The sequence below is a fragment of the Manacus vitellinus genome, unplaced genomic scaffold (genome assembly GCF_001715985.3).
Source record: "Manacus vitellinus isolate BGI_N305 unplaced genomic scaffold, ASM171598v3 scaffold_87_pilon, whole genome shotgun sequence".
Lineage (NCBI taxonomy): Eukaryota > Metazoa > Chordata > Aves > Passeriformes > Pipridae > Manacus > Manacus vitellinus.
Window position 1 is genome coordinate 480,219 of NW_021940854.1, and position 20,961 is coordinate 501,179.

The following is a 20,961-nucleotide window of genomic DNA, read 5'->3' on the forward strand; positions in this document are numbered from 1 at the left end:
GGGGAGGCTGCCTCTGTGTCCAGCCCTGCAGAGGTTTGTGCCACTGGGCATTTTGGTTGGGGCTGCCAGGAGCAGGGCTCTGGCTCTGCTGGGCACCACTGTGGGTTCTTTGCTCAGCCTGCCCTGGCATCAATCCCAGCTGCTCAGGGGATGCCTTTGGCTGTTCCCCCTGTTTGAACAGGGGGGTCTGGCCCGAGTCCAGCTCAGGTCGTGCATCTCTAAACCACCAGGGTGCTGTGTCCATTGCTCCCACCAGGACTCGCTTTCTAATGCAGATTTTTAGTTCATTAGTGCAGTGGTGCATTAAAATGGATCTCGGTTAAAAGGCTAAGCTAATGTAAAAAATGCCAAATGATTCCTCCCTGCCCTCCCCCCCAAATTCTCTGATTCATTTTTGCCTTGACTTGGGCAGAGGGAAGGGCCAGTGTTCTGCAGAATTCAGTCTGCTGGCTGGGGAGTCCTGGGCACTGAGGCCCTGAGGACTGTGTGTGTCAGACCTGCAGGACTTCAGGATCCATCCCTGGAACAGACCGAGAGGTGACTGAGAGACTGTCGTGTTCTGCTTCATTCCTGGTGGAACTGGACGGGGGTTTGTGGTAAGTTCACTCCTGAGCCAAAGTGGAAAAGGCAAAGGAAAAAGGAGGACAAGATCTAAAGGTTTTCCCTGTAGGGAAAACCAACATCCCCACTGAGCTAAAACTTTAGAGAGCAGAGCTAAAAGCGAGGTGATGGGCTCCTTTTGGTGCTCTGACTGGGTGGGCATTGTCTGGGGCCACTGACCAGTAAGTGCCTGCAGGCTCTGGAAACAGGAGGGTGAAGTCACAGCCTCTGCCCTTGTGCCCAATCCCTCTCCAAATGCCCTGGCTGCAGCCTCTCCCCAGCACTGCTTGGGTGCTTATTTCACCCTCATAATTAGTCCTATGTAATTTACTGTTAGTGTTGTAGTAGTGAGGATCTAAGGCTATGGGATAATGAGGTTTATAGTGAAATTAGAGTATCCAGTCCATAGATTTAGAGACTGGACAGGCTTTAGGGCAACAGATTCCTCTTTGGGTCTGGAATAGGAACAAGAATCTCCAGCTAGATCCAGACTTGAAAACAACTCAGCTTCAATTTAATGTAATTATAGCAACAAATTAGAGAGTTTGGAGGGGAAAAGTAGTAAGTCCCTGTAAAATTAAGTCGTGTAACCCTTGTTTATTATTTCAAATTTGCGAGCTTTAGTTAGCATTACAACCATTACCTAATTTCACAGGGTTTGAAATAGATTTGTTGTTTTGCATTGGACAGGAGGTTAAAACTGTCGGTTGCCAGCTGTGATTGTACATGTTGTGGTTGTGTTTGGGGCTTTGTTCAACCCTCTGTTGCCATTCAGTGTCATGCACTTGTATGTGAAAATGCCCAACCCGGTGATTTCTGCTCTGGGAACAGGATATTTGTGTCTGTGCCAGTTCTGAAGTGAGCACAACCATAGACATGCATTGCAAAATAAACGATTTGAAGCTGCAGTCAGATTAATTCTGGAGTTTTGAGGATTTATTTCGGTTGGGTCTCTTTTCCCCCAGCCAAACCCTGTTCACCTCAGCCACGCTCTGGCACAGCCAGGTGCCTGTTCAGGTCACACCAGCCTTTCCCTCTCCCCCTGCCCCTCTCTGAGGTTTCCCCTTGCAATCAGAGCCTGTTTCATCCCCATCCATCCCAGCTCTGCAGGGTGGCACCGGCCAGGCCAGGAGTCACTGGCTGGCAAGGGCAGAGCCCATGGCACTGTGCCACTGCCAGGGGAGATGGGAAAGCAGTGCTGGGAACAGCAAATGGAGCTCAGGAAACAATCCATCACCCTCCCAGCCCTGAGAGCACCGTGGCAAATGTGCTGACTGCCCGCCTGGCCCTGCCTCTCCTCTTTGCTGGTCGACTCAGGATGTTCAGGGTGAGCAATAAAAGCAATATTTTAAGTTCAAGCCCAGTGGCTCTGACCCATTTCTCTGCATAGCAACACCAGCTTCCTGTCCCAGGAGGGGCATTTGGAAAAGCCTCAGAGACATTTAGGAACATTTTCTCTTGGAAGTTGATCTGGAGAACAGCTCTGGAGCCATTCCCTGTTGGCGGGCTTCGATATGTGTGTTTTAAATAGTCAGCTGCTGTGTGAGTTTAATATAAAACACGAGTATTCTATTTAATTAAACACGCAGTTAAAGAATATATACTGCTTGCAGAGTGCTCTGTGACTCCTCTGCATCTCCACAGGTCACCAGGGTGCTGCTGTCTCCTCCTTGCTGAGTGATGAACCTGGAGGGTGGTGCTGGTCCCCAGGGAGAGTCCCTCCCCTTTGCTGCTGACAAGGACCCAAGACTTATTAAGTCATTTGGCCTCCTGGGAAGAGTTGTTCCTGTGACAGAGTGGAGATGACACTGCTGAGCCTCACAGTGTCATCCCTGTCAGAAGCCAGCCTGGAAAGCCTGGATCTCCTCCCCTCAAATTTTACCTCATTTTTCTGGGCCAGGTAAGTCCTCCCACCGTTTCAATTGGACTTTGCATGGTTTTTCACTTGCTGACTTTCCTTTCTGAGAGCAGCAAAGGCCACAAATGGGAATCTGCAGGTCAGGTGGCTTCATTGTGAAAGACACCATGGAAATTCAGTGTATTGTTGCTGGTGCTGTCACAGAGGCAACACGGGGGCTGGAGGTTACAGTCCCTGAAACTTTGGCCCAGGCTGGCACCGGGCAGGGTGGCAGTGACCCAGCTGGGCTTACAGGGGTGGCTCTTTGCCTGAGCTGCAGCAGAACTGTTGAACTCACTGGTTTCCTTCAGGATGCAGATTCACTGCTCTGGCTTCTCCTCTGGAGACGTAGCCAGCATGTCCCTGGCTACTCCAATCCCATTTGATAACCAGCAAAGCAGAAATAGTGCTTTCATGCTTCCTACATATTAGCTTGAGTGACTTGTGTAAAGAAAATATTGGCCAGAGAATGAATCCAGAGTGCAAAATGTGCTGGTTTTTACGTGCTGTTTGTGCTAGTGTTTACCCATGCCTCAACCAAAAATAGCAGCCTTCGGAGATATTTAGTATTTTCCTCCTCATCGGCTCATAACATTCCTGTTGCTGTTGTCTGGCAGAGACTGTCTGAGCTGCAGAGCCGGTTCTGCCACCCTTGGTGGCTCTTTTCCTCTTGGCAGGGGTGAGCTGGCTCAGTGCTGCTGCTCCTGCTCGTGTCCTCTGCAGAGCTTTCCTTGGTCCTCCTCCTCCTGGAGCCTGGGGAGGTGCTGGGCTGAAGGGGAGGGTGCTGGGGTGAAGGGGAGGGTGCTGGTGAAGGGGGGGGTGCTGGGTGAAGGGAGGGTGCTGGGTGAGGGGGGATGTGCATGGGTGCGAAGGGGGGGTGCTGGGAGTGAAGGGGGGTGCTGGGTGGGGGGGTGCTGGGGTGAAGGGGAGGGTGCTGAGCTGAAGGGGGGGTGCTGGGGTGAAGGGGGGGGCTGAGCTGAAGGGGAGGGGTGCTGGGCTGAAGGGGAGGGCTGCTGGGTGAAGGGGAGGGTGCTGGATGAAGGCGGAGGTGCTGGGGTGAAGGGGAGGTGCTGGGTGAAGGGGAGGGTGCTGAGGTGAAGGGGAGGGTGCTGGGCTGAAGGGGGGGTGCTGAGGTGAAGGGGAGGGTGCTGGGGTGAATGTCTCCCTGCTGCCTGAGCACCCCCATGGCTCTTGCCTTGGGTCCCAGGTTTCCCTGAGTGTTTCTGGTGGCTGCCCTCCTTTGGTGTCAGTGAAGTCATGGAACAGAATTCCAGGGAGAGTTCCCTAAAATAGTGAGTTCAGTTCTTTCCAGCTCAGGGTTTTCACCGTTGCATCTCAGAATTTCAGGCACAGCAGCTCGATCCATGAGCTCTGCCATAACCTGTGGTTCTTGTTTTGCCTCTGGTGACAATGTGACCTCATTTTGAAAGGTCTGAATAACTTGTGTTTGGCCCCTGGATGTGGCACCGAATCTGACTCCTTCCCTCTTTTTTATACCTGTGGCAATAATTACTCTTCCTCTCCAAACACAGCATTTTGCTCTTTATGAGGGTTTCTTCTCCTTCTCATTTCCATTCTGGAAGTGCTGGTTTCTGTTCTACTTTTAATGGAGAGGCTGGAGGGCAAATGCAATTAAACCACAGTGTATGAACTGTAACTTGTAATAGTTTTTTTAAAAAAAACCCCAAACCAGCTTGTCACTCACAGAGGACTGGCTTTCTAACCTGGGCTCCATCACAAGTCCAAGTTTCAGTTCTTGTGATCAGACTGAATGAGACCAGATCACAGAGGACTTGTGGGGAAATGGGTTGAATGTGTTACCAAAGGAGATCTGGGCTGCAGAGAGCCCAGAGCTGGAACTGGGGGACAAGAAAGCAGCACTCAGGGTCACTCCTCCTGGTGTCATGGGGGCTTTGATGGGGAGCCTGGCTGTGTGTGAGTGTGGAGCTGCTCCCCTGGCACCTGGCACCAAGAATTATAAAGATAAATGTGCTGTTGCCACCTCCAGTGTCCCTTGTGGCCACAAGTGTGGGACTGTAGGATGCACCTCCCTGAGGCTGCCAGTCCCCTCCTGTGCAGCCCCTGTGTGCTCATGCCACGGATGAGGAGGCAGCTGGGGAGGATGGAGTGACCTGCCTTTATCTCTAATAGATAGGATCAATAATGTGAAATGTGTCATCCTTCTTCATTTTCTCATCGTGCAGGAATTGATGCCCTGCCTGGCACAGGGGCTGCTGCTGAGGGCTGAGCTCACCCCTTATCACTCACCTCCTCCTGATTTACACCACTGGTACATTTCTGCCATGTAAAAAATGGGCCACGTGTCAGTGGTGCTGATCACATCTTGGGCTCAGTAACCTCAGAGCTCTGAAATTATTCCACAAGAGCATCTCCTGCCTCGGTGATTTATCCCCCAAACTGCGCCGTGGTGACTCGGGATGGTTGTTTCCCTGGAGAGACATCTCTGGGCTGTGGAGAGGCACAAAACAGGGAGTCAAAGAAATCTTGTCCACCTCTTGTCTTTCCTGCTCGTGCCTGGTGTGTGAGGAGGCCAGGGTGTGCACCTGCAGTGGGGATTTGCCTCTGATGGTTCCAGAGGTGCCGTGGTGGCTGGTCAGATTCTGATGCACTCAGACAAAGTTAATTACCAATTCTATAAAACTTTTCACATCAAAGGTTTAAGAATTGTGCTCGTTTGATAAGGAGTCACTTGTAATACCTTGTTACTTCCCCGGTTCTAATTATGCTTATCAGCCCGTGCTGATAATCAGCGTGGTGTGCAAGGGAGAGCTGGTGCAGTGCCCAGGGAACAGATGGAAATCTCGGGCTGTCGGGGCTGGAGAGACGTTCCAGGGGCAGCACAGTGCCACCAGGTGATGCACAGGCCAGGCCAGGCTGTCCCAGCACGGGGGGAATGCTTCCCGGGGGGGTCACACTTCCACCCCCAGCTATTTAAGTGCCAGTGTAACAGCAGGACAAGGGGGAACAGCTTCAAACTGAGAGAGAACAGGTGTAAATTGGATATTAGGAAAAAATCCTTCCCTGTGAGGGTGATGAGGCCCTGGCACAGGTTGCCCAGAGAAGCTGTGGCTGCCCCATCCCTGGAAGTGTCCAAGGCCAGGTTGGACAGGGCTTGGTCCAGTGGAAGGTGTCCCTGCCCCTGGCTGGGGTGGGTCTGGATGAGCTTTTAGGTCCCTTCCAACCCAAACCATTCTGGATTCTGTGGTTAACACAGCCAGCTAAGCTGGGAAAAGGTCCCTCCCCTGTCCCTGTTCCCCAGGAGTGTCTGGGAGAGGGTCTGTGCTACAGCAGTCGGGCTGCTTTGCTGCAGTGCAGGTGAGAGGCAGAATTGCAGGAAGGTAATAAACTGCCCCATTTACCAACCGATTAAACAAGTATTTAAAGCCTGACTTGGCTGCCCAGGCAGCAGAAAACAAGGTACAAGGCAGTAGAGCCTGGAACAACTGCTTGATGGCCATTCTGGCTGCAGCTATTTGAAAGTTGAGGTGCTGTTAATCACCGGAGTATGGTTTCATCTGCCTGGAATAGCTGCTTTTTGCAAGTTTTCTAATGTTTATTAGATGTCCCTGTTTACTTAAAGTTCACAGCTTTTAAATAATACCTTTTGAGCAGGTTAAAAATAGCACGAGATGCTGCCTCTCTCCAGGCTGTGGGAAAGACTCCAGTTAACAGGAAAATCTCCCTGTCCACCCTGCCAGTGCCAGATTCTCCTCTTGCTGTAGTTCATGCCAGTTCATTTTTTTAATTGGCAGCTTATTGAAATCAAAATATTGTGTTTGCATGTGTTGTCACTAGCATTTAAGCAGCTCACCTTTCAGGATTCTGCCAGTTCTCCATGGGGCAAGTGCTGGGATCAGATCTGGGGTCCCTGGGAAGAGGAGCTGTGTGTTGTCTCATGCCCTGCAGGAGCAACTGGGAACTAAATTCATTTATTCCTGAATAAAGGCCGTTTCTGATGGAGCTGGTGGTCTGGAGAGGGAAGTGCTGCTGACCCAGTGCAGGGAGCCCATCTCTGAGCCAGTTCAGTCTTGTTAATGTATTTCTTCCCTCATAATGAGCCTTTCCTGTCGTGACTCGTGGCAGATACCTTATCCCCTGTAGGGCCTGTGGGCTGGAATTGGTGTTTTCCTGCTGGCAATGAGGCTTTGCTGGAGTGGGATCTGTGGGGGGAGGTCTCCCCAGGGTCAGAAGCTGCCAGAGCTCAGCTGCAGCCACCCAGGAAAAGGGCTTGGAGGGGAGGATGTGCTGGAAAGCAACTCACACTGTCAGGTTTGGAGTCAAACAGAATAAAACTGATAGCTTTTAAAAATTCATGGTGGTGTTAATGCACTCAGTCGAGTGTAATTAAATGTAGAGACTCAACAGATTCATATAAACACTCTGTGGGAGCCTGTCAATCTTCCAGGGTAATGAACCCCCAAACAAATGCACAACTCTTTAATATCTCTGGCAGAGCTGAGGGCTGTGGAGCAGCATCCAAGGATCCCTCTGTGCCTGTATTCCCAGGGGGACACATCCCTGTTAGTCTGGAGGAACAATTCCTCACACTGGCTGTGCACACCTTTGTGCTGCAGTGCAGACCCACAAATCTGGGGCTGTGAAAAGCAGGATGAGTGATCAGGGCATGTCCTGGGCTTTGAGTGCCAGCAGATGGAGATGCTGTGCCTGGCACTCAGCTGCACTCACCAGGAATTCCTCCTGCCCCTGCCTTGTCCTTCAGGACCTGCTGGAGCTGCTTTGCTGTGCCTGGACCTCTCTCCTCTGGTCTGGACAGAAAACAGTTGTGCCATATTTAAAATGTGGGGGAAAAAAAGAACCAAAAAGTGTGTGGGGAAGGTGCTGTGTGCACAGCTGAGCGATGGAGGGCTGGCTGAGGGAGGAGAACATCTCCTCCACGGGAGAGGTTTCCTCCTACAAATTGTACCTCATCACTAGTAAGTGTTGGAAGTCAGGTGTGTGCAAAGGGCACTGAAACCCAGAGGAACCCACCTGGGCCCTGGCCAGCTCCTGTGCCACGGTGAGGGTCGGGCAGGGGTGGGTTTCTGGCAGCTCGTGGGGCAGGACAGTGCCTGGTGCCCCACGTCTCTGTGCATGTCGAGGGCTGCAGTGCCTCCTCTGGCTCCTGCACATTAACCAGGGCACTTCTGGAGATGTTTCTCCTAAATTTCTTCTTGGGAACTCTTCTACTGTCATCAGCAGAATTGGGAAAATCTTCTAAAGCAGAGTGAGAAAGGGAGGATCAGCCAGTGCTGAGCTAATATTTTTCCCATTTGCGGTTTTTTCCCCCTCTTTCCTTTTCTCAGTTCTCACCTCCTCACAACAGTTGTTGCATACCACTGTAAACTTCATTTAATCCTTTGTGAAGTTAAAGTAAATACGCCTGAAAGACAAAATACATGCTGTACTTGATGTAAGACTAATGACACGTCCCCCAATTATCTTCGGCGGTGCCACAGCTATAATCAAATTTGGAGAGCAGCTGTACTGCTCAGTGCCTCTGACAGGGATGCAGCGAATTAGAATTGATGCTGCCTCTCGTTAATCCAGCAGCAGCCCGCTGGCCCTGGCAGGGGTGTGCTCACCCAGCCCTGGCACAGCCCCTGCACATCCCAGCACCAGTGCTGGGCATCGCCAGAGCCTGCTCTGCCCCTCACCTTGGCACTGCCCCATGGCTGCCCCCTGCCCCAGGGCTGCTCCTGGCTGGGTCCTGCACGTCCCTGAACGTGGGGGGAAGTGAGATGGAGCTCCCAGGCACCCTCTCCCTGCTGGGCTGCCACTCCCTGCTGAGCCATCACCTCGCATGGCCCGCTCCCAACAGCTCCAGGGGAGCTGGGAGCTTCTTCTGTTGGGCTGCAGAACCAGCCAAGCCCCTGAGATGCTTTTGTTTTTGTTTTTATTTTTTAGCTTTAGCACAGGCGGGGGTTTGAGCAGAGGACTCATCTCAGCTGTCAGTTCTCTCAAAGAAAAAAGCAGCTCTTTGCCTCCCTGCTGTCCCGGCTGCAGCAGGAGGTGTCCATCAGCAGCAGGGAAGGAACCCGGTGGCTCAATAACCCAGAACCTTCTGTGGTGCTCTTGGGTTTTCACAGTCAATGTAATAGTGGTGTTCAAAATAATTGCTATAGAGCAAAAATGTGCCTTATCACAGGGAGCAGCATGTGGACAATGGGAGCGTTTCAGAGCGTATTTTTAGGACGGGGGGAAAAAAATCAATCTAAATCTTGTGCTTTTTTATCATATGCCTTGAGCAGTGAAAGGAGGGGGAAAGGGATCAGCATTTTTGCTGGTTGGATGAGGCTGTGAGCAGCCTGCTCTGCTGGGAGGTGTCCCTGGGGCCGTGGGGTCGGGGCAGCAGATGCAGATCGGGTGGCTCACTGCACCACGTTGGTTTTCCCTCTCCTTGGTGCCCGTCTGGGAAAGTCAAACGTTTATGTGTAACCTAAAAGAAAAGCTGTTCTGCTGGTGTGAGCTATTGGGTAATAAAACAGGGAAAGGCACTGCAGTCAATAAAAGTAAATTAATAACTAGAGACAACAAACCTTGCTTCCCTGACTGGCATAAAGCAATCCTGTGCTGAAAGAAGGAAGAATGTCACAGTTTATGAGGAGGCAGGTCGAGTCCAAGAGGAATGGGCCACGGAATTTTGTGGGATATTTGTGATCACAATGTTTTCTTCCTAAAGCTTTTGTGGTTTATTTGTGCTGTGCTGCAGGCAGAGCTGTAGAACAGCTCCTGCTGAGACAGGACACACCAGGACGAGGGAAATGGGTTTGGAAAGCTGTCGATCCAAGCTTTGGGAGGCAGCCCCTAGGACTGTGCAGCCCAGGGAGCTCCTGCTTCTCCCCATTCTGAGCCCTGGTGTCTCACAACACCTGAGAAACTGCCCCAGGAACTGGTCTGGGGCTGCTCGGGCGATGCTGACCGTGCCCGTGGTGCCCTCGTGGTGCCTGCCCAGCTCTGGGGTCTGTGCCTGGACCTGCCCTTGGCTCCAGACGAATCCCTGGCACAACTCAAGCAGCCCTGTGGTGCTGAGGGGAGCCAAAACCCCTTGGTGTGGTGGGTGCCACCCACCCACAGCCGGCTCAGGGCTGCCCATACCTGCCCTGGCAGTTGTGCTGCTCATGCAGCACAAATTAGGAGGCTTAATTATTTCAATAGAGGTTAATTACATTAGTCACTACGGCAAATCTCCAGTTCATGCCATGCTTTCCACTTCATTTAATTCATTACCCCCTGTGACAGTAGATTCCTGCGTAGAGCTGCTCATTTGTATCCCCTGTCCCTTCCAAGAGCAATCCTCCACCTCGGCCCTTTGCTTGCTTTTGCTGCTGTTCCTTCCAGTGTTCCTGGTGGCAGTGACAGAGGGGTTTTGTGGGAGCAGCCTCAGCCATGCTGAGGTGGTGGGTAGAGCAGTGCTGTGCCCAGCTGGGCAGTGGGCCCTTGCCAGGGGGACAGGCTGTGCCCCCCACACTCTGTGTGTCCTGTGCTGTAGCTGAGCAGAGGGTGACTCTGGACGGTGTTTGTTGTCCCCTTCCCTGTCTGCACTCTTGCTCAATACCTGGATTTACAGATATGTGTCCTCTCCTGCCTGCCAAGTGTGGTGCTGGGCCCTGCTGGCCTTTGCCCGTGAGCCCCCCCTGTCCTGCCTTCCCCTGTGTACAGGACAGTCCATATGGGAAAAAATCAGCCAGTTGTGCACCCAACCCCTTGCAATGATTCTGAAAGAGCCCTTCCTCATGGTTTAATGTGTTTCTGTAAATGGCAGAGTAAAGCTCTCGGATGGCGTTTAATTAGTTTTACTGTGCCTTCCCTGCTCGGCAGAGATGCATCGTAATAGCTGAGGGATTCATGCAAAGGAGTGCTTCAATAGTCAGAAATCCAAATGCCAAGCAAGACAGAACACGAAAGATGTGGAAATAAGCACAGGATATTTTTTAACTGCCCAGGTGAGCCTCAGTGCTGCAGGCACACGGTGCTGCTCCTGGAAGTGAACTGGGGAAGCCCCAGCTCTGAGCTGGCTGATGCTGGATCCCAGTTAGTCCTCTGGAGACGTGGTGGTGTTGGGAAGGGCACTGGCTCAGGGTGGCTGTGCAAAGCTGACCCCAAAGGAAGGTTAACTTGATGCACACTGTCATTTGTTGAGCATTTGCCATCCCCTGGGCTGAGCCCAGAGCCTGGGGTGTGACCACGGTCACGGTGCCCAGAGCAAACCCGTGTGGGCTGTACAGAAAGGACCTTCACCTTTCCAGGGCTTTCCAGGGCTGCCAAAGCCTGGGGAACAGGAGCTCTGGGCTACCACCTGGCTCCATCTCTCCTTGTCCTGTTTTGTTTTTGAACTCAGTTTGTTCCTTTGTCGCTGCCCCCAGGTGGGTGTTCATTGTCCCCAGGTCTCCTGCTCCTGCAGCCCCCAGCACACCCCACGGGGGGAGATTTCTGCAGTCACGGAGCCCCAGTGCCCAAACTGCAGCTGCTGACATGTGCAAGGGGGAGGTGAGACATTTCCCACCTGTTCAGCTATTTTGTAGCTTGGTGGGATATTTCCTATTTTTAACCGTAGCCGCATTAAAAGGAATAAACTTGTGAAGGCAAACATAAGGTAACAACCAAAGGAGGTAGTTTTTTAGATGCAGATCTGTCTGATTTAGTACATGGTGAACATTTTCTTTAGCATAATGATACTTCTTAGGGTGCATGATAAAAACCTGCAGTAATGAACAGACACAATTCTCAGTTTTCACTCTCATCATTGGCTATCATTAGCATTTTGCTGTTGTTAACCTATGCAGGATAAACTGCTTATAAAACAGGTATTTCTTTGTTGGGCACTGGCAGGTCTGGTTGTGGGGAGGGATGTGGAATTCAGTCTGCAGTTTTGCATCATGAACATGGACTGTGTGTGGCTCTGAGACTGGAGGTCAGGCCAGTGTAAACCCAGGAAATATTTCCAGATTTTAATCTGGATTGGGATTTAAGGATTTAGGGATATTTGAACACCCAGCCAGGCGTTCACTTTGGCTGGGGAACCATCAGCCTTGTCTGGGGGCAGAGGGACCTTCCACGGGGGTGGGAGCGGCTCTGGATGCTGCAGGGAAGGCTCTGCCCTCTCTCCTCTCCTGCCTGACATTTTAGCACTTCTCCTCTGGCTTTTGGAGATGCTGCCTGTGCACTTCTGTCCCCTTGGCCTCTGGCATCCTGCAGAGCCTGGCTGGGATGCTGGGATGTGCCAGCCTTGGCTGGGAGTGCTGCAGGGGCACACGGGGCGGCTTCAGCTGCCAGAAAATTAGGCTCATTTATTTGGGAATCCATGGTACACAAAGCACTTTAATAACCACATTCATCTAAAGGCCACATCAGGAGAAACAGTACTGCCTGTTCCCTCTCGGATGCCAGTTAGTGGGGAATGCTGTTGTTAACATTTAGCAGGAGCTCCAGGTCACCTTGATACGATTGAGCTAACACACATTTTAATGGCTGTTTAATTAGATTTACCATAGGGAAGATGCCATGGAAGAAAGCTGCATTTCTGCTTCCAGCACTTGAGTTGGTGGCTGGATTCAATAAAAATGCAGATAAAAAAATGCAAGTGATAGACAAAGATGAGGTGGGGTTTTTTTCACCCCTGTTCAGTATAATTTTCCAACCTGGTCTGGGTGGTGTGGCTGCTCTTGCAGGGCTGGAAGCTCTCACACCCGGGCAGGACGATGCTCTTTTCTGCCTGCCACAAAGTGCAGGTGCTCCTCAACAACTGGTTTGCTTTTAGGTGACCTGAGCTTTGAGCTCCTCGCTGTGAGGCTCCCACCAAATCATTCCTCAGAAGCTGCCCCTGTGCCATCAGCAGGACTGGAGCAGAAGGGAAGGAATCCGACTGGTTTCCAGCAGCAGTATCCGAATGTTGGGGCAAACTGGTCCCTGCATTAGAGAGCAAAGAGCTCCTGTCCCTGTCCCATCAATTCTGATTCCTGCACGGGGCTGGGGGGGCCCTGAGGAGTGTTTTGTGAAGCAGCCAGTTGCTCCCTCACAGGAAATAAAACATTGGAACATATTGCTATAAAGGATATGACACCTCTCCTGATGGATTTATTAAGAAGACCCCAAGAGTGAAGAGTTATAAAACCTGATCCAGTCGGCAGTTCCAGCTGTGTAATTGATATCCATTATTTCCCATTGACTGCTCTGCAGGACTTTGCTTTCTGTAGCATCAACAGATTCTGCCTCTGAGCTGCTGGGGCTTGGCAGAGAGCAGAGTCGATAGCAAACCCAGAGAGAATCCCAGGAGACAGCTGAGTTGGTTTTCCTCAATTTCTTCTCATAAATACACACCTTTATCCTAATTTATGCTGTTTCTCAACTCACTCCATTTTCACAGGGCAGCACAAATCTGCTGTGGCTTTGCTGAAGCAGAGGCTGGGTGCCAGTTTGGTTTCCCCAATGACACAATTTCTCCTTATCTGCTTCATTTTGTGGCAATTTTATATGTTTTACTAAAATAGGGTTATTATAGTAATGAATTTACTGGAAAAAAACCAGGCACAAAAAGGCTGTGCCCACAGATGCAGGGTGCTGGCTGTGCTGGGGACTGACCTCTGCTCCTGGGTGCTGCAGAATCCCTGAGGAGGCTGAACACAAGGAAGGGGCTCACACCAACCTCCTGCCCCTGTCCCTGCACAGGACAGCATTAGGCAAACCCATCATTTCTCCCTCTTATTACTCAGAGCTTTTCTATGCCATTGGCCTCCTGCCCCTTTCTCCTGCAAATCATTTGCTTTTCCAGATGCTTCAGTATTAACTTGTACCATTTTCTTTCCTTTTTTTTTTTTCTTTTTTTTTCCCTCTCCTTATCTCACCTCAGGAAGAAGAGGGATTACCTCATTTCCACCTCCTATGAAATAAATCCTCATTATGGATTTGCACCTGGGGAGGAAGAAGCTGATTTGCACTCCCAGCCGGTTCTGAGCAGATATTTGAAGGTAATTGTGCAGGCCAGTCATCTCACTTGTCCAATAACCATAAAGAGCACTTTTATTAGCACCGGGCTTGGGGCTGGGACTATTGAGAAGATATTTATGGGGAAGATATTATTTCAGAAAACTAGAACGTGGACATCAACTATATGTTTTATGCTGAGGTGGAGCAAAGGGAAGGACCTGACATCCAACAAATGTCTGAGTGCTGGTGGGGGGCTCATCCCTGGGCTGGGGTGGCTGCACTGTGGTGCCTCCTCACAGTACTCACTGGATTGCCTCAGATTTGCCAAAAACCATCATGTGAGGTGGCTGAACCCAGCAGGGCTGAGCAGGTTTTCCCTCATGCTCCAGTTGTGAAAACTCTGATGTGGGCTAGCAGACATTCATGGTGTTTTTGTTGAGGATCTTGTGCTCTAAGTTCTGCCTCCCTGAACACGAGGCTGAAATGCTGGTGTGATGAGGCCCTTTTTTCTTGGCTAATTGCTGCAAGATGAAATATGGGCCAGAATAAAATGTGGTCATCTGCTGAACGGCTGCTGTGCCCTGCTGTCAGGCTGTTTGCTGCAGCCCAGGATATATTGACTGTGGCAGCTTTTGGATGCTCCAGCTCAGGGCAGAACTGTGCAGTGATTTCTCTGGGCTTCGACAGGCCCAGTTCTGAGCTTCTCCCACAGAGCCAGCAGTGAAGGACTAGACAAAAATAAACAAACAGCCCAGGAGAACTTTCCAGAGGAGCAATGGCTTGGCCCAGTGCTGCAGGTTTACACTGAGATGCTCCCAGACGAGCAGAGGTGTGAGACAGACGTCCCCAGCTCTGCAGCTCTGGGGCACTGGGACTCGTGGTGCCCCTGTGTCTGTGCCCTGTGCTGCTCTGCTGCAGCTTTGGAGGTGGCAGGGACCCCTCGGGCACCAGCTCAGCATCCAGCTGCTGGGGAAATTTTGATGAAAAGTCCTTAATTATTGATGAAGAATAATTCACTGCACAGCTCATCTCGTGGGGAGCACAGTCATTTAGTGCTTGATGCTTCAGGGCTGTGGTGGGCTGACACACCACGAGCTTCCCCCCAGCCTCTGGTCCCACTGGTGGGAGAGGACGGGAGGATTTGTTTGTGCAGGTCCTGATCCCAGTGAAATGGAGAAAATGTAAGTCAGACTAAAGTACCAAAACCAAATACAGCAGAGGAGCCTTCCAGAGGCTTCCAGGGGGCATCCAGAGGTGCTTGCAGAGGAGCCTGGAAGCACACAGCAGCCTGGAGCCCCAGGAAGCACAGGGAAGAGCATTCTGTGGTCAGTGCCCTCACTCCAGAGCTCCTTGGCTCCATCCAGCCCGTGTGTGCCTGGGGCTGTGCTTCAGCCCTGAGCCACTGCCTCGAGTAAGTCCGTGGGCTATCTCACAGCAGCCAGGAAAGGTAACAGAGAGAAGCAGTTATCTTTAGTGTCTTTAATTCTCTTGACTTTTTTTAGAGGTCCAGAAATGGAAAACCAGTCGAAAAGCACTGCAGCTGTGTCCCAGAGCCTGCACCACGGTGATGGCACTGGGGATGTGGCCTCGGGCTCTTCAAAGCCTCTGCAGCTGCCTCTGGACCTGAACTGCTGTGACTTCATGTTGTCCAAGGTCTGTATAACTTCATCATTTTCTGATAGCCCGTGCATAACAAGAGCACTAGAAAGCTGTAGAGGTGGATGTTTCAAAGTTAAACTGATTCCCAGTCATGGTTTCCTTCCCCCAGAGCAGTTTTAGTTGTAAAGAAGATGATAGATTAAGTTATGTTTGACTGACAGATTTAAACTGGGGCTTCTTTCTGCAGCCTCCACATCCATGCTCTAAATTGGAGGCTTGGGATTAGAGCCACTAAATTACTTAGTTTATTGAAAAAATAAAATATCAGGAACAGATGAAGAGAGAGAAATGCAAATTGAATGAGTGTTAAAAAATGATTAAGGTAAGGCAGCAAATGAAATAGAATGGCACTAAAACTGGATGACACGTAAGAAATTCTCTCCAAGTGGCAGCACTGGGGAGCTGAGCTCTCAAAACGTGGAGCTGTGGAGCTCAAGACAGGTGAGCTTGACACTGCCAAGAGCTGCTCTCTGCACCCACCTGCCCAGTGCCCTCTGCCCGTGGGGGTGGGAGAGGGATGGAGAAAGGGCAGGTCACGGATGGAGCTGACCCTCCGGGGGTTTACAGGGGGGTTGTTACTGGCCCTGGTCCTACCTGCAAATGTGGAACTTCCCACAGCTCCCCCAGATCCCAGCAGAGGTGGATTTCTGTCTGCTGGCTTGGGATAATTTCTTGTAACCTCTCTGAGTCTTTGCACATTTGCTGTCTCCTCTCAGTAATTACATACAAGACCATGGAGAGAGATCAAATCCTGCCATCTCCCTTGGATCCTGGAAACAGCCTCTTAAGGCACCCTCGAGCCTCGTTAAAGGAAACAAATCAAAGTGCTGCACCAGAGGATTGCAGGTAAAGCTGTGCTCCTGAGGACCTGCCTTTTCTAGATAGCCCCGTGTATGGGGAGTGAAACATTTCCAGGAGATTGGATTCCAGCTGGGGCCTGGGGAAATTCCGCAGCTCCACCAACCATCCATCACCACTCGCTCAGGGAGGAGCGATAAATCCATCACCATCTTCTTCTGGAGCAGCTGTGGGGATGGCAGGAGGAGCAGCAGTGCAGACTGCCTTCCCTGCACGTGGAGAAGAGCCAAAATCGGGGCAAGGGAGCAGCTTTCAGCCTCTCCTTCCCCTCCTGCCGTGCTGCTCCCCCAGCAGCTCTGCTCCCTGTGCCTGGGCAGCTGTGCTGGCTGGCAGCAGTTACTGCTGGTTTCTTCACAGTCTTTGCTTTGGACTCCTCATGATGGTGGCTGTTACACCCCTAGGGCAGCAGTGAGTGTCCACTCAGGTTGGTATGTCCATGCTGTTGGCTGTCCATGCAGCCTGGCTCAGGGAATGTCACTGTTCTCAAAACCAAAATGCCTTCAGGGGCTTGTGCTCTCTCCCAGGGCTGCTGCCCAGAGAGACAACCTCCTCCTTCCTCCTGCTGCTCCTCCTCCTCCTCTCTGCAGGGCTGGCTCCTGGGATCACTCACACCCAGGAGGGACTGGATCTCTGCAAAGTGCCAGGTGGCATCCACGGGGAGGAGGCAGATGTTGCTGGATGACAGGATGGAGATCCAGCCTCTGGACTTGGTTGTAAGTGGTTTAATGACATCACAGCACAAAGGGGAGAGTTTGGAAAAATGGTGTAAGAGAACATGTTCTCTCACGTTAAATCAGCACTCTGGGCCCTGTCACCATTGGCAGCCTGAGGGATATTTTGCAGAGATGCTAAAACACATTGTAAATTAGGAAAACAAGAGAGAAACCAAACCAAAACACCATATTGTGTAAGACCACTTCTCTTGATACCAGAAAAGCTTTTCAGAACAAACCACCCCGTTCATGTTTACCTTTGTTTGGGGTTTTTTTGTTTGAAGAGATTATTTCTGTTTTTCAATAAAAGTTGCTGTTGCCATTGATGTCCCCTTTGCAGCCTTGCCTCGCTGCCTGCAGAGGTCAGCAGTGCTGGAGTCCCTGTGGGATGTGGACAGCCCTACTCCTTCCCAGGCCAGGAAAAGAAGAGAAACACTTCATGATCCTTAAACTTGTTAAATTTAAAACTTGAAAAGGCACCTTCATGCTTTCAATCAATCATTTTTACTGCTTCTAATGCAACTGGTCTCAGCTTTCCTAGAAGACCCAGAGGGAAACCAGGAAAGATCAGATGTGACATTCTGGACTTGGCGTGTGAAAAGCAACTGGGGAAAAAATAGAATAAAGTGAAGTACAGAGAGACTTGTGGCTGCACTTGATACGCTGAGAGGAGAATAAAGAGGCACAAAATCACGTGCAGGTCAGTTTTATACAAAGCATCAAGGAGGGGTGGGAGTGACTGCTCCCGAGCATGGGGAGCACTGGGGAGCAGCAGCTGGGAGGGATTTCAGAGCGTGGCCACCCAGGGAGCCCAGCGGGGACACCCGAGTGTCCTCAGCAGGAGTGAGAAACCTGAGCAGTGCTGGGGAGCAGCCCTGATCCCTGATCCCTGATCCCTGATCCCTGATCCCTGACCCCTGATCCCTGATCCCTGCTCAGCTGTTCCTGCCCTGGGAGCCCCCAGGATGGAGCCTGGGTGGGTGGGAGCCGCAGGGTCCAGGGAAGGAAAAGGCCACCCAAATCCCAGACAGATGTGGTGACCCCCCTGCAGGTCCCTGGCCTCTGCTCTGCCTTTGATGGCCACCTCCTGTGAGAGCTCCTTAATGGACGAGGGCTGAGGCAAATTGTGAAATTAAAAGAAACAGGGTGAGGATACAATTAAAAGCGGCGTCTCTGAACTGGAACTGCTTTGCCGTGAATTGAACGTGCCTAAACCTGGTCATGGTTGAGCAGAGCCATTCCACTCAGCTCTGGATTAACTCATCAGCAGAGTGCCCAGAATCTGATTTAATTTGAAAGACTACAAAATTATATTTCTCTGCTGATTTTCCAGGTGGCAGGATTAGACGCAGAGCTTTTAGTTTTCCGCTACTTCCTTTTAACCTAATTTGACAGAAATGGCTTTTGGTACAAGGCAGAATTTGCTGGGTGCTGCATCAGGGATGAAGGGAACACCGGAAAAACGGCACAGCTGGGGGAGATTGTTTCCCTCTCTCTGGAACACGCTGGGTTTGACAAGCTGCAAAGGCTGAGTTTTCTGGAGGAGCACAAACCAGGGAGACTCACAGCTCTCGTGGAACGTTTGCTGCTCCGCCAGAGCAGCCCCTCTTTCCAGGGAGAACGAGGAACACCAGGAGTTGTGGCAGGACTTGGCACATCAGGTGTGTGCTGGCCCTCGTGAGGACACAGGGAGGGGTTTTGGCGTGGCTGGCACGGGCATGGCCACGGGCACGGCGGCTGCAGGGGAAGGAAGGGTGGTGGCCAGGGACAGTGTGGCCACAGGGCCGCCCTGTGGGAACGGGAGCTGCCCTTCCTCCCAGCTCTGCTGATTAAGGAGCTCCTTTTCTTGGCAGTTAGAGCTGGAATTAAAATATTGCTGGGAGAGAGAGACCCAGGGGCAGGCGAACAGCTTGTTCCCAGCTGGCTCAGCACTTTCCTGTTTGCAATTCCACCTCCCAGAGCTCAAAAAAGGCTCCCTGAAGGCGGCCGGGTGCCAGGCTGGCAGCCCCGACAGCCCCCAATACCTGGCATGCCCCAGTGCCCCCCAGCCCCTCAGCTGCACCAGCACTCAGGGGGCACCTCTGCTCCTCTGCTGGGAAGGCAGTGGGGCTCCTGGAACATATCCAGCCAGGGCAGTGTTGGAGCAGAGGTGGAGGCAGGAGAAGGGTGTGCCCAGGCTGGCTTGGAAGCTGTTTTTTGGCTGCTGATGTTGCCAGGTGCTTGTGGGGATCCTGCAGGCTTCCAGGGCTTTGTCCTCTCTTCTAAGGAAGGAAGGGGATTTTCAATCTGACCTCCAAACTGCAGGAGCTGGGGAAGGGTCTACCCTGGAGGGGCACCAGCTGGATGGTTTAAAGGCCAAGCTACTTGACTGCTCTTGTTTTCCTTCTCTCATGTCCTGCACTCCTCTGACTGCTGGAGTGAGGAGGCTCCTCTTTGCCCTGGTAGAAGGGACAGACCCTGGTTAATGACCTCCCTGCACGACTCCCACTGCTCTTCTCCTGGTCCTTTTGCCAGGCTCCAGTGGAATGGTTTGCCTGGGAAATGGTCTGTGACTTCGCAGGCAGTGTGCCTGTGAGAGGCAGGTTCCTAATGACTCCTCAAACTGAGATTTTATCCCTGTAAATGCAACTAGGTCCCAGTGTCCCTGATTAGCTTCTTGTGACGAATTCCATCTGCCTGCCTGGGAACAACAAGAAGCTAAAAAACCTGAGCACCAGCCATGCAGCCGGCTGCTCCCATGCTGGGCTTTGTCATCACAGGAAATCACTTAAAAAACAGGAAACTCTTCCTTGTTCCACTCAATTTCTTGGGACAATTTGCCTGAAATGTCACCTTCACAGATGAAGGAATGGGATTTATCACAATCAAGGCTCTGACACGTCCCTTTAAGTGAATCGAGGGTGTTTTTAATTCTGAATCTGCACAGGGTTTTGTTGGTGCAGTGTGAGTCCCTTGCATTTTATAACACTCACAGACATGCACGTTTTCGGGCAGTGCTGGTGTGGTTTTCTGCTCTGGGCAGTGTGGGCTGCCGAGGCCGATGGAGCACATTGATGGCACGTGGCTCATTGTTGGAATGCTCCAGGCGTTCCTCAGGAATGCAGGGAGACAACCCTTGTGCTGGGCTATTGAGTGACTGGGCAGTTTCTTACATATTTTGAGGTATTTTGTGTATTGTGACTGTAACACAATACACAAAACATCCCACCTGCGTCACTGCCCTCGTCAGTCACTGCATTTCTGGGGAGCATTTTTGGGCTGTTACGTGGGACAAAGAGGAGCCAAATCTGTGACAGGGTTCTGTGACAGGGTTCTGTGACAGGAGTTCTGTGACAGGGTTCTGTGACAGGGTTCTGTGACAGGGGTTCTGTGACAGGAGTTCTGTGACAGGGTTCTGTGACAGGGTTCTGTGACAGGGGTTCTGTGACAGGGTTCTGTGACACACAAGTTCTGTGACATAGGTTCTGTGACATGGGTTCTGTGACACACAGTTTTTGGTCTGTCCTCAGCCACTGGAGCTGCTTCAGCAGAGGGGGATTCTGGCATGAAACACCCCACAAAAATGTGTTGCATTTGCTGTTGCCATAGCACACGGAGGAAACCTGGAACACGGGGTGAGTCACTGGGGTGAAGCATTTATCCCAAACCCCCTGTCCTGGAAACCTTTTGGCAGGGATGGACTTTGCAGACCGGATAGGTTGTGGTGGGAGTTACTGGGACCAGTCAGGGAGTGTCTGTCCAGGCTGGTCACGCCCTCCTCCCTGTGCTCACACACCCAGCCCCAGTCCTGGGGACAGATGTGCAGCTGTGATGCACAACTGTGCAAATCCAGGGGGAAATGGGAATTACTTTTCAAAGCAAGATTTGTCCCCAAATCCATGTTTAAGTCTCAAGGGAAGGCCAGATCCCCATGAAGTGATCTAGCAGAAGCTGTTCCCTCTGGGGGCTGGTTGTGGGACCTTTCCATGATCCAAGTTTGCTGCAGGGACTTGGACACCAACATAACACACTATTCACCTGCAAATCATTTCCTGTTTTAAAAACCTCTCATGAAGGGGGAAAGATTGAATTTGCTGGCTGGTTTGGTTGTGTTTGCAGCAGCTTGGGAAATAATTGAAAGAGAAAATGAGCGTGGAGGTCCCACCGGGCTCGAGCCACAGAGGAGCCACCAGGGGTGGGTTTAAAGCTCCTGCCCAATCCTCCTGCTTTACTAAATAGAGAAAACATTATATAAATGGTGTTGAAATGTGGAATTGCTGGCTAGATGCTGCCATGGTCTGCAGGTCTCAG

At 51.4% G+C, this 20,961-nt stretch overlaps 2 long non-coding RNA genes across 2 annotated transcripts; both read left to right on the top strand.

Moving 5' to 3' along the window:
• The first annotated feature begins 90 nt into the window (after positions 1 to 90).
• Positions 91 to 14,836, top strand: LOC108641888. Its single transcript, XR_003916358.1, has 4 exons — positions 91 to 596; positions 2,245 to 2,500; positions 13,365 to 13,482; positions 14,466 to 14,836. It is a non-coding gene; the product is annotated as an uncharacterized LOC108641888 (long non-coding RNA).
• Positions 14,837 to 14,947: 111 nt separating this feature from the next.
• On the top strand, positions 14,948 to 17,467 carry LOC108641887. Its single transcript, XR_001922333.2, has 4 exons — positions 14,948 to 15,094; positions 15,817 to 15,946; positions 16,546 to 16,671; positions 17,012 to 17,467. It is a non-coding gene; the product is annotated as an uncharacterized LOC108641887 (long non-coding RNA).
• The last annotated feature ends 3,494 nt before the right edge of the window (positions 17,468 to 20,961 follow it).